The sequence below is a fragment of the Pholcus phalangioides genome, unplaced genomic scaffold, assembly GCF_987345545.1.
Source record: "Pholcus phalangioides strain wild (caught in Gottingen) unplaced genomic scaffold, Ppha-v1.0 ptg000039l_1, whole genome shotgun sequence".
Taxonomy (NCBI): Eukaryota; Metazoa; Arthropoda; class Arachnida; order Araneae; family Pholcidae; genus Pholcus; species Pholcus phalangioides.
The window spans coordinates 11298925-11314053 of NW_028301625.1; the positions used below are offsets into that span (position 1 = coordinate 11298925).

At 39.4% G+C, this 15129-nt stretch overlaps 1 non-coding gene across 1 annotated transcript; it reads left to right on the forward strand.

Annotated features, from left to right (window-relative positions):
- Positions 1–13462: 13462 nt before the first annotated feature.
- Positions 13463–13536, forward strand: TRNAS-GGA (transfer RNA serine (anticodon GGA)). Its single transcript has one exon. It is a non-coding gene; the product is annotated as a tRNA-Ser (tRNA).
- Positions 13537–15129: the final 1593 nt, after the last annotated feature.

Sequence of the window (15129 nt, forward strand, 5' to 3'; positions counted from 1 at the left end):
GCCTAGTTTACTTGGTCTACCCACCTTTGGGGGAAGGGGGCAAAATTTCCGACGGAAGAATTGGAAATTAGAATACTTACCTGTAACCATACATCCCGCATTTACCGGGACAGTCCAGGGCTACGGTAGAATCAACACCACACTAGAAATATTTAGTGTGGTGTTGGTAGAATAGAGACAGTCCTTTGTGTGCTGTGAACCCCCTCATATGTGCACACACGCACAAAAAATGATAATATAAATAGCAATACAAATGGTGGGGGGGGGGGGAAGAAATAAAAAAAATACAATAGCAATAAAGTTACAAAATTTGAAAAACGTCTCAAACATTGCCGCCACGTGAACACAGGCCTCATTCGGCGCGGTTATATGCTTCTCAACCATACTCCGACGTTGTCGACCGGCCCAGGTGCAGGCTCTCAGTTGAGCCCTCAGCGCTTGGTTGAGCTTTTGCCGCTTTATTTCCGAATTGCCGACCAGCACAGGTGCTGGACCATGAGACTTTGTGTTGCAGGGTCCCAGTTGTACCCTCAGCGTCAGCGCTCGGTTGAGCTTTTGTTGCCTTATTTCGGAGTTGCCGGCCAAAGGTGTTGTGGCTTCCAGTTGAGCCCTCAGCGCTCGGTTAATCTTTTACTGCCTTATTTCGGAGTTACCGGCCGGATAAAGGGACTTTGTGTTGCGGGCTACCAATTCAGCCCCATCGATCGGTTGGAAAAACTTAATCCCGCAAGAGACAGAGCGGGGGCCATGTTTGGTGTTATGATTGGCAAAACTTAGATAGCAAAATAAACTCGTGTCGACGTCACTATATAAGAAAAAGAAACCTTCCAGAATAATCTCGACGATTCTCTTGGGATCTTTACACTTCTTTTGGCGCTATGACATCGTCAAATCATCGGAGATGTCACCAGACTTGCGAAGTTTGTCCAGTGCCGTAAGCAGGTTTTGGTCAGCGGGAGAGAAAATTCGGAAAGGCGCCATTTTTTGTTCGTTTTTTGTTCCTGCTTTAGGCGCAAATTTAAAATTAAGATTAGTGGAAAGAGCTTGAAATTTTTAAATTTAAAAAATCAAATTAAATTTATTTTCTGTTTGATATTATTCTTTAAGTTAAGTTAATTACTCGTCAATTGATTATTTTATTTTAATTTTTTAATTAATTTAAAAAGTGTAAATCATATTTTATGTTTCGTGTCCTAATACAAAAAAACCCCGTAAACTATATCATGTAGTTATACAAATACTAACACCAAAAACACAACTGGGAAATCACCCAGAAAAAGTTGTTGAAAAAAAAATTTAGATTAAAATATAAGAAATGGTAGGAGAATATATAAATTAAAAAGAAAAACATTCTTCTCTCCAAAACTAATAAAAAATATGAAAGTAGGCTACAGAAAAATGACACTCCAAGTGGATAGAACGTCACAATGAACGTGTGCAACATGGTGGAACAGAGATCTGGAAATCCATAGGAAACTGCTACGAGCTAAAGAGAGACTTTGGAAAAAGTCACCGGAAGCACAGAAACAGCAAGCGATGGAATCATTTCGGCAAGAGAAACCGAGATATACTAAAGCCATTAGAAAAACAAAGATCAATTCGTGGAAACAGTTTTGTGCGGAGATGGCAGATCCATTTGGCAAACCATTTACAAGGCTGTACTAAATAAACGCAACCCCACACCTCAGATAGTAACGGGAACATCGGAAGGTTGCCATTTTAAAGACATTGGCCAATAAAGACATTGCCCCCCCCCCCCCAGCGTCAAAGGTAGAGTCCACTGATATGATTTATATATGTATATATGAATTGACATCATCATCATCGTTCCCTTCCAGCAATAATGACCGTGCCGCCCCCCCCAGACTTCCAAGTATCTCTCCGCCTATGCATACAACAAGAGCTCAAGAAGAAACAGAAATAACAAGAGGAGAGATACAACGAACATTAAATCGAACAAATGACCGAAAGGCATCCGGACTGGACAACATCAGTTATAAACCCTTGAAAGCTATCAACAAACAGTTCCCGAATCTTCTATTCCATCTATTCAATCAGTGCGTCAAATATCATTGCTTTCCGGAGCATTTCAAAACAGAGAAAATCCTTCTGTTTCTATAAAGGACCAAAATCCAGCAAACACATCATCATATCGACCAATATCTCTATTATCAACAACAGGCAAAGTATTTGAAAGAATTTTGGTTAAAGAATGACATATCATATTGAAAGATTATCCTGGCTGCATGAAAATCAGTATGGATTCCGAAAAAGTAAATCGGCCGAGCATGCTCTGTACATTCTGAAAGAAAAAACAGAAAATAGAATTAAAGAAAGTAAAAATGTGGCCGTTATATTTCAATAGACATAAAGAGTGCCTTTGATAATCTACAATATGCCTCTATTATAGATAAGCTTCTCCAACTTCCGATATCTGAGCAACTTTTGAAAACAGTCGAAGATATACTCCGCAATAGAGAAGTAGTAATGATTACAGCTGGACAAGAGGTAAGGAAACATCAATACAAATGCTGTCCACAAGGCTCATGTTCTGGACCACTCTTATGGAACCTTGTGATTGACGAAATCTTGAAAAAGCCTAGGCCATCAAATGTGAAAGTACAGGTATATGCAGACGACATTCTCCTGATAGTCTCATACCACACAGTGAAAGGCACAGCAAAAATAGCGATGGAAGCCTTAGAACGATTTACGACATAGTTGAGAAAACATTACTTGACAGTCGCAGCAGATAAAACAGTTTCTCTATATGGATATCTTCAAAAAAACCTCCCACCATCAGAATGCTTGGAAAATCTATTAAAGGAACACAGATGTATTAAAATACCTTGGCGTGTACATAGATTCTATACCAACTTGGATTCCACACATAGAGAAACAAACCGATATAATCAATAAGCTTCTTCTCCAGCTCCAAAATATCGGCGGAGCGAAATGGGGAATCAAATATCGACACCGACGAGTTCTCTATTGGACAATAGCAACACGAATAATGGCCTACGCAACACCTATTTGGTACGCAGGCGCAATCAACTCCATGAAACAGAAATTAGACTCAGCCCAACGTAATTTGTTATTATATATCACAGGAGCGTACCATACACCACCAAATAGTGCTCTATATGTCGTTACAGGTTGTCCGCCTTGGAGCCTATGGATTAATTATTATGAAGCACAAATGGGTCTATTGTTACGTCTACACCGACCAACAAAGATTGGTGCATTAAACTTTGCTCCAGAAAAGTATTAGCGACAGGAAAAACAAATAACTTTCCACCCATCGGAAGACCTGCATCAACACCAAGTCTCTATCGGGAATAACCAAAACAAAGAAATAGGAGACCAAAGAACTCGTATATACACAAATGGCTCGAAAACTATCTCCAAACAGCATCAGCATATGTGGTAGCGAAAGATCATAATCATCGATATATATTGATATGGCATCAACCAATAGCACAAGTACAAACTGCACCACCTCGCCGTTCACAAAGAAAAAAGAAACTGATCAACTATAAAAAAGACTGACTGATGGCACAAGAACAGTATAATGCCGTGGAAATCGAATGATTTAAATTGAGGATGAAATCGATTATGAATTTTATCTGATCTATTTTTCTAATGATCTTTTATGATTTTACAGTTGTTATGATTGTAATGTATGCTTTTTTTATGAATAAATTGCCAGAGGTATCCAGTCCGTGAGGACAATGAGCCGATATTGCCATATGGCGATGTGGCCTGGGTATCTTTCGGTTTGACGGATCCATATCAATAAGACCTGGACAAGGCCGTCGAAGAGCCACGACGACCAATGAGGATCGTTATTTGGCACTTTCAGCGCGGCGCCACAGGACTGCTACAGCATCGCAGCTCTCACGTGAGCTGCATACTGCCACTGGAGCTCGAGTTTAACGGTTTACTGTTGCCCGAAGGCTTCATGAGAGAGGGTTTTATGTTAAGACCCGCTGTTTGCCTCCCGCTAACTGCAGCACACAAGAGAGCTCGTTTAGCATGGTGCAGACAACATCAGCCTTGGACTAGACTTCAGTGGAGCACCGTGCTCTTCACAGATGAGTCGAGGTTCAGCCTGGACACAAATTCTCGATCTACACTCATCTGGAGAGAGCCTGGTACCATTCCTCTCACATCAGGGAAATGGACCAATATGGTGGTGAAGATGTCATGGTCTGGGCAGGCATCATGTTGGACGGCCGCACACCCGTCCATGTGTTTGGAGGGTCCGTGACTGCTAAGAGGTATAGAGAGGAGATCTCAGAGCCATATGTTCGACTTTTCAGGGGCGCAGTTGACCCTCGGTTTTTGTTCATGGACGACAACGCTCGTCCACATCGGGCTCACCTGGTCAACGATTATCTAGAAAAAGTATATTCGGCTTATGGATTGGCTAGCCAGATCTCCTGACCTAAACCCTATAGAATATGTTTGGGACGCTCTTGGGAGGGCAATTGCATCTCGCCATCCCCCTTCGAAATAATGTGCTAATTCTCCTAATTTTGCACACGAGTGAGTGTATATGTACAGTATGTATATACAAACCTGTTTAAGTATACGCGTACAGTTTGTATATTATTTTTAGTAAAATAAATTCACATGGGGTGTGTGTGTTTTATAGCAAATCAGAGAAGAATGAAAATCTATCGAGCGATAAATGGTACAGACTATATAGGGCAGAATTTTTAACACTTTTTCCATCCGCAGCTCCCCAGAGCAGTTTAACATAGAATTTCTTTGAAAAAATTTTGTCGGACCATCGCTCCAAAGCCCATAGTTTGAGAACTCTTCGACTAGGGAGTTCTTGGTTTTTCCCTCATTGTTTGACCAGAGGGCTTTCGGGTAAGTGCTGGCAAACCACACGACGGCAAAGTCCATGTTAGTAAGTATCATAAGCCCTCAGATAACTGCTAATTTAAAAACACTGATCTAGATCACGTTCACGGCCCTTCTGTAGTGTCAAAATGTCCACCGACCGGGCTTTTTCCTCACGGCCTCGTGGTAGAATGAGTTGCCATCTGACTCCCATTTCCGATACAGCACGCCATCTCTCAATCTCCAGGGAGTCCCATAGCGCCCACGATCTTTTGGTCGTTGGACTAGAAGAGGCGACGTCTTGCTACGTTGGTTTATTCCCGGTGGATTCCTTCAAGTTCATCGTTGGTCGCATGTCAGGATCTTCTAGTTCAGTGTTTCTCAACCGCCGGGCCGTGGCCCGGTTAGCGTTTCATTTTCCCCTTATTCATTTTTCGTTGGTCATGTATTTGACCGGGCCATCGACTCACAAAAATGAAAGAAACCGGGCCGCGAGCGAGCTCGCAAAGGTTGAGAACCACTGTTCTAGTTGGGCTTTCCGGTTGTTTCCGTTGCACTAAAGATCGTCACTTGAGACTTGAGATGTTACCCTGTTTTACTGTAGGATTCGCCGGCCCGTACTTCTCTTCTGCCTTGAGGCAATGGCGACAGTTCTGTGGACACGGTCTTCTCGATAGGAAGTCGGTATTTCGGTGCGATGCTTCCTTAGGATGCATTCATAGTGAAGCGAAGAGGTACGGGCTACAAGAATTGCGACTAGGAAGAAAAAATGCATAGGGGGTGGAGGACGAGATATCCGCACATAGTAAAAGACGAAGAGGATAGAGAAAATGACCGGTGGGGTTCTGAAATGTAAGGGGATGATGATGATCCCTCCGCAGAAGAGGGAAAGAAAAGAAAGGGAGAAACGCATCAATCAGCAGACAGCAGATTGAGGTGTAAACAAGCATGCTTGTTCAACACCCCCACCTCGTTGAGCGGCCTCTTTCTTTTCTTTGTCTCACTGCTCGAGTGTGTGAGGCGTAGAAAAAAAACAATGCAATTGTTTTCGTTGCTAGTCTCTATTATGCATTCCCGTACCTCGTGGTCGTCTCACTATGCGCACGGCCTTATGATGCTGGATCTCGATGTCTACTCATCGAGCCACTTGACCCTCAGGATTCTTGAAGTTCAATAGCAAGCTCAATGAGGTGAGGTCGAAGAAATTTCCGACCGTAGAGTGACGGAAATGTCCGACGGCTTTGACGATTGCTCCTTCCTCGTGACTCAATAATTCCCCTCGGGCTTAGGCAAACTCATGCTGAAATAGGCAATGACGTGTTCTTTGCCTTCCACTTCTTGAGAATAGCTCCGATCCCGTTGTTACTCACGTCCGTGTCGAGAATGAATTCCTTCTCTGTTCGTGGAAACGCGAATATTAGAGCCAATGCTAGGGCTTGTTTCATTGACGTAAAGAGCCTTTCGCACTCATCAGTTCACAAGAATTTTTGTTTCGCTTCAGTGAGTTGGTGGAGGAAGGCGGGGGGGGGGGGGTTCTATTTTTAGGAAACCTTGGACAAATTTCCGGTAATAAGTGCAGAGTCCGAGGAAGCTCCGAAACTCGTGCACTCTCTCTGGTCATTTCCAGTCTTTCACGGCTTTGGCCTTCTCAGGATCTGTTCTTATTCCCTCTCGAGAGATGATGTGACGCAAGCAGGTGACTTCGTGTCTTAACAGACGACACTTTGTCGAGCTTAATTTCAGATTGGCATCTCTCAGCTTCTGAAGAACTTTGCTCAAATTCTCTAGATGCTCCGATTATGTTCTTCCAGCTATTATTATGTCGTCCAAAATACACGAGACACGATTAGTAAGATAGCTCGTGTAAAATTGTCTCCATCAGCCCTTCGAAAGTGGCTCGAGCGTTGCACATGCCGAAAGACATCATCTTGAACTACCATAATCCTTGTCCGGTCGTGAAGGCCATCTTTTCTCAGTTGTCCGTACTTCTCAGGCCCAAGGTAGACAACCACTGATGTCAGGAAATCGTCGATTCTTGGCAATAGATAAAACTGTCTTTCTTGGTGACGTCGTTCAATCTTCTGCAGTCGATGCAAAATCGGGTGGAACCGTCTTTCTTCTTCACCAGCATGATCGCCGACGCCCATGGACTCGTTGACGGCTCGATGATGTTGTTGACTCGCATTTCCTCTAGCAGTTTAACAACTTCTTCTTGTTTGGCAAACGGAAGTTTTCTAGATATTGTTAGATTGGAGAATAGCCTCCGGTGTCGATGTTGCGTCATGCTCCTTCGGCCAACATCAGCTGATGACGTAGAGAAAAAATCTCGGAAATTTTCGATAGTCAACTGAGCACGTCTTCTCTGGTTAGGATTCAGCTGGACGTCTCCTATCAGGCTCTCAAACAAACTTCCGGAATCTTCTGGTTGGTTTCCGGACGAATCACGAATGTGACTGGAACACACGTAGCGATCTCCTCAAGCTTGTCGCTGATATTGACTAATCTAACAAAGACGACGTCATTTGATGAATCCACCAGAGCGGCGGCAATCAGTAGGCCATTCTTGTTTTCGCTTGGAAAATCCACCAGTCCAAGCTGAAAGTCCTTGGCCGTCCCAGTTGTGCCGTGGATGATGCTCTCCGTTCTTGGCGAAATCGTGAAGTCCTGAACAGCAAATATCTTCCGAGAAAGATGTCACATCCGAATAGGGCGACGTTCTCTTTCGGCGAGTGGTTAATTTCGAAGTCAATGGAAATTCCGTATTTTCTCAGAAAATCCAATCCGATAATACATGGGTCTTTAATGTCAGCCACGAAGATTGTGTGACGGTAAGGGACAGCAGCAATTTCACCGAGGCTTCCATCTTCCCACGCACGGTCATCTTGTCTCCGGCAACGGCCTGAAGTCCTTAAGGTCAGTGCCGTCTTAACGCATGGGCCCACCCAGGCACGGCCCGGGGGTCTCAAGAAAAGAGGGCCCCACAAAAATGAGAACCGGTTCAAATTTTCGAGAATTCGACAGGTAGGGCCTCAGAAAAATCACTTGGCCCGGATGCCCATGATGCTCTTAAGACGGCCCTGCTTAAGGTAGTTCTCGCGAGAGTCTGAAGCACTTCGGCATTTCATCCTTGGAGAGCGGCGGCTAGATGGAAGGCCTTAACACGGTCCCATTCGTTCGTTGAGGCAATCATCTCGAACTGTGCCCTGAAGATCGACCACGATGTCTTACCGTCGTATGTCGATGGCTTGATGTTCAGTCGATTGACGTCAGCTGTGGCTGACAAGACAAGGTGTTCATCCGCAGAAGACGTTGGCTCTTGGATTTTCTTCTCGAACTCCAGTATTCTCTTTGAGAACTCGTTGACCGCGGTAACAGTTCCTTCCACTGCGTTCTTTCCACCGCTGCGATATCGTTCTTCACACTGGCGATGGCGGTGTCTTGCTTCACGGTGGTGATATCATCTTTCATGTCAGCGATGGAAGTGTTGACAGCGGCAATGGAATTGGTTCTCCAGCGTGGCTTCGTTAACCGCTTATATCTCTCTTTGGGACATAGTGGGAGCCATGTTCTGGTTTGGTGGCAATGAAATTAGTGACATCATCTTTGACGGCAGCAAGGGAGCTGTTGACGGCGGTGACATTCCCTTTGGTTTCGGCGATGGAGGAGTTGACGGCAGCAATAGATGTGTTGACAGTGGTGGCAGATTTGTTCATCTCTTCCACGGTGCCCAATTTTATCTGGTCCATAACAGTCATCAACTAGTTCAGCTGTTCTCGCTTCTCGTCCATGTCCGTCCCTCCGGTCTTTACCATTCCAGTCCTAACACCAAACACTCCTAACACCAAATTGTTCCGGATAATGTCTTTCACAAGCACTCGCGATGGCAAAGCGCGAAGCAATTCGAAGGACAACGTAGATTTCACAGAACGGCTATGTACACGCATTTACAAGCAGCGATTTTGACGAAACACGCTGAAAACAGAGAGCGACTTCTCTCTCACATACAAGAGATATCGTCCCTTCAAGAAATTTCAACAAACTCATAGTTCCATCGTGGCGGTGCCACTATAAAGTTTTTAGGCACACAGGGACTGTATAAAAAGTTAATTTTTTTATTTTGATATTTACACAACCCCTTGAAATATGAGTGACATATCTGAGTACGTTATTTGAAAACTGTTTCTCATTGGACGTATATGTCTAGGATCAATGGTTCACCAGTAAAATGCAATACCCCATGTTTGCTATGTACCCTGTATAATGTCGAATTATCAAGGATGTAAATGTGTATCCGGCCCATGAGCCAGAGGGCACTCAATATTTGCCGCCATCTCAATAATATTTACAGAAATATTGGGTTTGACCCCCTCCGATATTTTCAACAACTTCTCATGTCATTCTTACAATTTTTTTTTTAAGAGGAGGCCCCACTAAAGATCCTAGCTTAGGAGTCCTGCTGCAGGATGTGGGTGGGGCATGCTTAACACCCCTTTGCACATATTGCATTTGATATTATTTCTAATTTGGCAACGCACTAGTTAGTTTTATCCGAACCCTCTCTCTCTATGAAATAATCCAAAAATACAACCCCCTCAAGTAAAGACAAGCAGCGAAAAAAAGGGAAACACGTTTTTATCTACTCTCACAAAAAATTCTTAGGGTTACTTTCTTACCTCAAATGGGTGCACACACACTTGGCAAGCGAAAAAATTATGTTCTATATTTCTTCCATAGAACTTTAAAAGTAATGCAATACAGAAATGGCGACATGACGAAAACATTGCCAAGGGGGGGGGGGGCGAGCGGCTGAAAGTTGCTGGCCATCCCGTGTATATACATATGTATGGGACTGAAGTGCGTATGCAGGAGAGGGAAGGTGCATAGCATTGTTTTTTTCAGAAATTATTGGGGGGCTCAAAAGGCCTCAGCCCCAAGGTTCTGGCACCTATAATACAGTGATACCTTGAAGTTACACAATAGGTGGGACTGACCACAACTGCATAAGTCGAATTCAAAGTATTCAGTAATATCATCATAAGTCAGGGTACGATTTTGCATACAAAAATACACATACATATTGGTTGATTCGGACCAAAATTTAAGGTGGATCACTATGGTACTTTTTTATGACTTCAATAAAATTTAACTTTTAGTGACTACAATCTGGTCTTTAAAGAATACTGTTTGTGTGTATTTCCTAAAATCTATACAAACAAAAGTCACGAATTAAACAATCTGAATGTTTAGATAACACCATTTGGTCCATCGAAAGAAATAATTTGCTTGTGTGTGGAGGCAAGAAAACAAGTTTCATCACGAAATTGATTAAGACTTACAGTCCAGGTACATTGTTAATAATGAGCATCTCATCAAACAATTTTTTTTTGGTAATATCATGACTTCATTAATAAGACTGGCGATGAAGTTGGACTTAGGTATGATATTGTCACTCTCTCTGTAAAAATGGCAGATACCATACATAAGTCTTTAGATTCCATCTCTACAATCAGGACAAAGTTATATTCTCACCAAAATAAGTTTTATTTCATCACATGTGATGTTCTGATCAAATAAAATAATTCTCACTTGATTATCACCTAATAACCTCTACTATCTCAGCAATAATTCTGTGATTATGCTTGAATTTTAGAAATATACATTTTTTTCAGAAAATCGTGTAACTATGAAATTGTGCAAGTCAGAATATTGGTGTATTACATCAGAAACATTTGACAGGTTAGAATTAGATTTTGAATAAAGTAACTTGCAAAAGTCAAGTTCAAAAGCGATTTCTCTCTGAAGACATAGTATGAAACTTATTTTATGATAAATGATAACATATTGAACTATGAAAAGTAATAATAAACAAATAAAAATCTGTAAAGATATTATTGTACTTAATTTATTAATGAGCTTCAACATCAGACTAAACAACTATAATCATTTAACACACAACAATTGCTTCATCATTTAAACATGCAGCAATGAAATAAAAATAATGATAATGAATAAACATAAAAAACTTAATAATTAAATTGTATAAAACAGTGTAGATAGAAAAAAATACATATAAAATTCTTATTCTAAAATGTTTTGACAGCAAGTAAAAAAAAAGACAGAGCTGTTATGTTTAAACAAAATATATCATTAAACATAATTGTTACTCAAAACTATATTCTCCCATCATCAGTCAACCAAAGTTGTAACAGATATGCATTTTGATTGAAACATGTCAAATTTTGTGGTGTAATATTTTGTAAACATTTGTATGGTTTATACTAAAATGATATAATTCAATCTTGTTTCAATGTGAGCAATAAAAAAATATTAAAAGTTACAATTTATTTTATTCACTATCTTGTTTCATGACGTGACCACCAGAACTTTTTCATAAGACTTATCTCGTTAGGCCAAGATCTCTTCCAGCCTGGCTTGGTGGCTGAACTAAGAAGAGCTATGTCATTAAAGTAGTTGACTAAATGATAACAACTCTACATTACAGCGACCATTCCATTACAATGACCAGTAGGATAAGTGCCAAATGTTTTCATAAAACAACTATCATACATGTTTTACTTTCAATATAAAAACCTTCCCAATATAACGTCCATTTTCAACAGGACGAAGGGGGTTCTTATATTGAGAGTGGACTGTATTTTAGTTTTGTTCACTGATAGAATAAGAAGGATTATAGAGATTTTATTGCCAATGATCAGGATATTCATGAAATGAAAATAAAAACTTTTTTTGAAAGGGAAAGGTCTAACTAACAGTAACATTCACATCCAAATCAAAATTTATAATTAATTTTTAATAATTTTTTATGACAGTTTATAAAATTCTAGCTACACATACCAACAATATACAGTATGTTCAATCTGAACATGACCAGTCACTGTAACAATGAAAAAAAACCACTTGATCATAAACATTAATATTACACATAGCAATGTATATTTAAAGCAATGTGTTTCCCTTTTTGTTATAGCACACAGTGGTTTGAGTATCTCTTGTAAAAATATTTTCATTAAAAAAATGGGAAAACACAGTTTCCAGGAAATTTGTAAATATTCAAAATGAATTTGAAAAACAGACTTTTTTTCAGTGACATATTTTCACCCAGAAAAGAACACAGAATGCATTATTTTAAGGATATAATATACTTATGTCAACACTTTTGATATAAAATTCTCACAAAAATTTAGCGATTTTTTAAATTATGTATTTATAAACTAAGTGCAACCACCAAACAACGGCCACTAGAACAGATTAAATTTTTTGGTTGCCTTGTGCTACATAACCCATGCAAAAAGCTGTTTTTGTAGCGATAACTTTTCATGAAGAACATTATTTGTGATTTTCTATTGTAAATTTCATTCAAACATTTCATGAGGAAAAATGCATACAGCTGTGCAGTAATCCTTTAATCCTTATATCCTGGGGATTCTTTAGATCAGATATGAATGATATGGGGGAAAAATATCACACACATTCAATATATCATTCATATTTCATCATACCATTCATATACCAAATATGAATGATATGATGATTGCATATCCTCTGATATGCACAATCATCCATTTTTTATCTAGGGCAGTATTTTCAATTAATGCTTACCTGATTCTTTGGTCTATACAAATACAAAGGTCACAACAGGCAAATTGCCAAACAAGGTGACTGAAAAAATTTGTCCATAAAAAATATGGATGTCAAATATATTACCAATATACCCAATATAAAAGCATATATCACCAAAAAATTAATAACATATAATACACGTGATAATATACTTATATAACCCATATAAAAGGTTATGGCTGTCTTAACTAAGTATGGATAGCTTCTCGATTTATCTCACTATGTCTATCGTACTTCTTTTTTGAATGTGTCAGTTGTGTTATAATTCACAACTACCGGATGTAAGCTATTCCATTTATTGACAACCCTATTAGAGGAAAAACTCCCTGCGACACCACAACCTGGAATTGTCCCTCACTAAACGACACTGATGTACTTTTGTCAAAGCAGTTGATTGACAGTGTATTAATAACTTATGTGGTCCATCTTATCCATCCCATTGAAAATTTCTAACACTTCAATCATAATCCCCTAACACCTGCATTCTCTTCCAATGTAAACACATTCAAAAAATGAAGCGTCTCTTCTACAAGGATGATGTCCTCTCTGCTACCATACGAAGGTTTTTTTAACAACTGGCTGTTGCGAAGATATATTTTGGAAAGAGAGAAAATTCAACTGCCCCTGCGGGGAATCATGTACGGTCCCTTTCAGTGTACACGAGCTCCAAGGAAAGATTCTGTGCCTCTGTAGTCTAGTGGTCTAGGGCGTTCACCCGGAAAGTGAAAGGACGTGGGTTCGGTTCCCCGCAAGGGCAGTTGAATTTTCTCTCTTTCCAAAATATATCTTTACAACAGCTCAGTTGTTAAAAAAACCTTCGTATGGTAGCGGAGAGTGACGTCATCCTTGTATAAGTTGCCATCTAGTGGCAGCTTCAGCAGTTGTGAGCTTGGCCTGAGTCTGGTCCGGCCGTCCTTGTACAGTCCCTTTCAGTGTACACGAGCTCCAAGGAAAGATTGAGAGATTTGGTGCCTCTGTAGTCTAGTGGTCTAGGGCGTTCACCCGGAAAGTGAAAGGACGTGGGTTCGATTCCCCGCAGGGGCAGTTGAATTTTCTCTCTTTCCAAAATATATCTTCGCAACAGCCAGTTGTCAAAAAAAACCTTCGAAGTCTCTCTTCATAACTCATTTCTCGTGTGCCAACAAGGCAGTGCATAGCTCTTCTCTTTTACCACATTTTAAAACCAATTGTGTAGGAAAGAACCCATAGTCATTTTTATGTTCAAAAGGCTCGAGGAAGGAAAAAGTCATTCAAAGCAAAACTTGGTTATTTTTCTCATGTAATAAAATGTATCTCATTTTTCTTTCATTTTAATTTCCAAATGTGGCTGTTGTTCAGAGATCAACCTTAATGTTAATCCAATGGAATGCATTCTGTTCCAAGAAAATGTGGCAGTTGTTCAGAGGTGACTTATGGGAGGTTTTACTGTACATGCATTTTCACAATTTCACAGAAAAGAAAAAAATAAGTGAGAATGTATGAGAGAATTCAAAATTTAAAGGTAATTTTAACTATTATCCTTTTGAAAAAAAAAGCTGTATGAAACAAAAACCTGCCATAAATGGAATTAAAATATAGTCTGTTCAATGATTAATGCTTTGATTTGCACCTTTATAAAATGAAAATCTGTCTAAAATGGAATATTATTTTAGTCTCTTGACATTCCGTTTCATACAGGTTTCACTGTAATATTAATATAAAATATTATTTTTTATAATGTGCCTTTAGAAGACCCTTGATATAGTAAAAAGCAATCATTATTTATAACAAAATTTCATTTAAGTGAATATCACTGATTCTGAGCACCTAGACGTAATAAAATGAATTAGTTCAACTTATGTTAATATGCAAAACTGAGTGAAAAGCCTGAATTTTTGTTTTAAATGTAATGATGCAGAATTCAATTTAAAATTCAATATTCTGATGAATAAATAGTTTAATCAATTTGGATATGATGACTCATTTATACCTAAGGTACTATTTTTTATTAAGATGAGCTCTGTCTTTTGTATATATTCTGTTTTTCAACATATTGAATCCAAAATATTAACATTTTTCATATAAAAACATGAAAAACTTCTCACGTTTTGCATCAAAAAATATTTACATGCATCATACACAAGGGAAAAAAAGCTCATTTTGACTAAATGCACAGGAATATTCACAATAAATATGTTTTGGACGGGACTGGAACTCAGTGTTTAGCCACTTATATTATAGGTAACTTACTATCACTTATCATTGGAAAAAAAAGGAATAAATATGCAGATACATATCATGGTATGCTATAATGATAATAAGCTGCTTACGAGTCTTCACTTACTGCATAGTATGATATCAAACATCAGTAGAAATGCATCTAGCAGCATAGTGATACAGTGCTCAGATTAGAAGATACGTCAAATTTTATATGATTCTTCAGAGTCAAAAACATGTATTCACATTTTCTAGCTACTGAAAAGTAACTAAATGGCTACAAGACTACTTTTTCAGACAAAGGGCTCTTAGGTTCTGCGCAATTAAAAAAATGAATCCATTAGTTTTAGGAAAAATTACAATATATGATCATAGTTCAAATCCTAAAATAGCGAGTTATGGATTCCAATACTGATAAAACATGAAAAAAAAAAACACCAC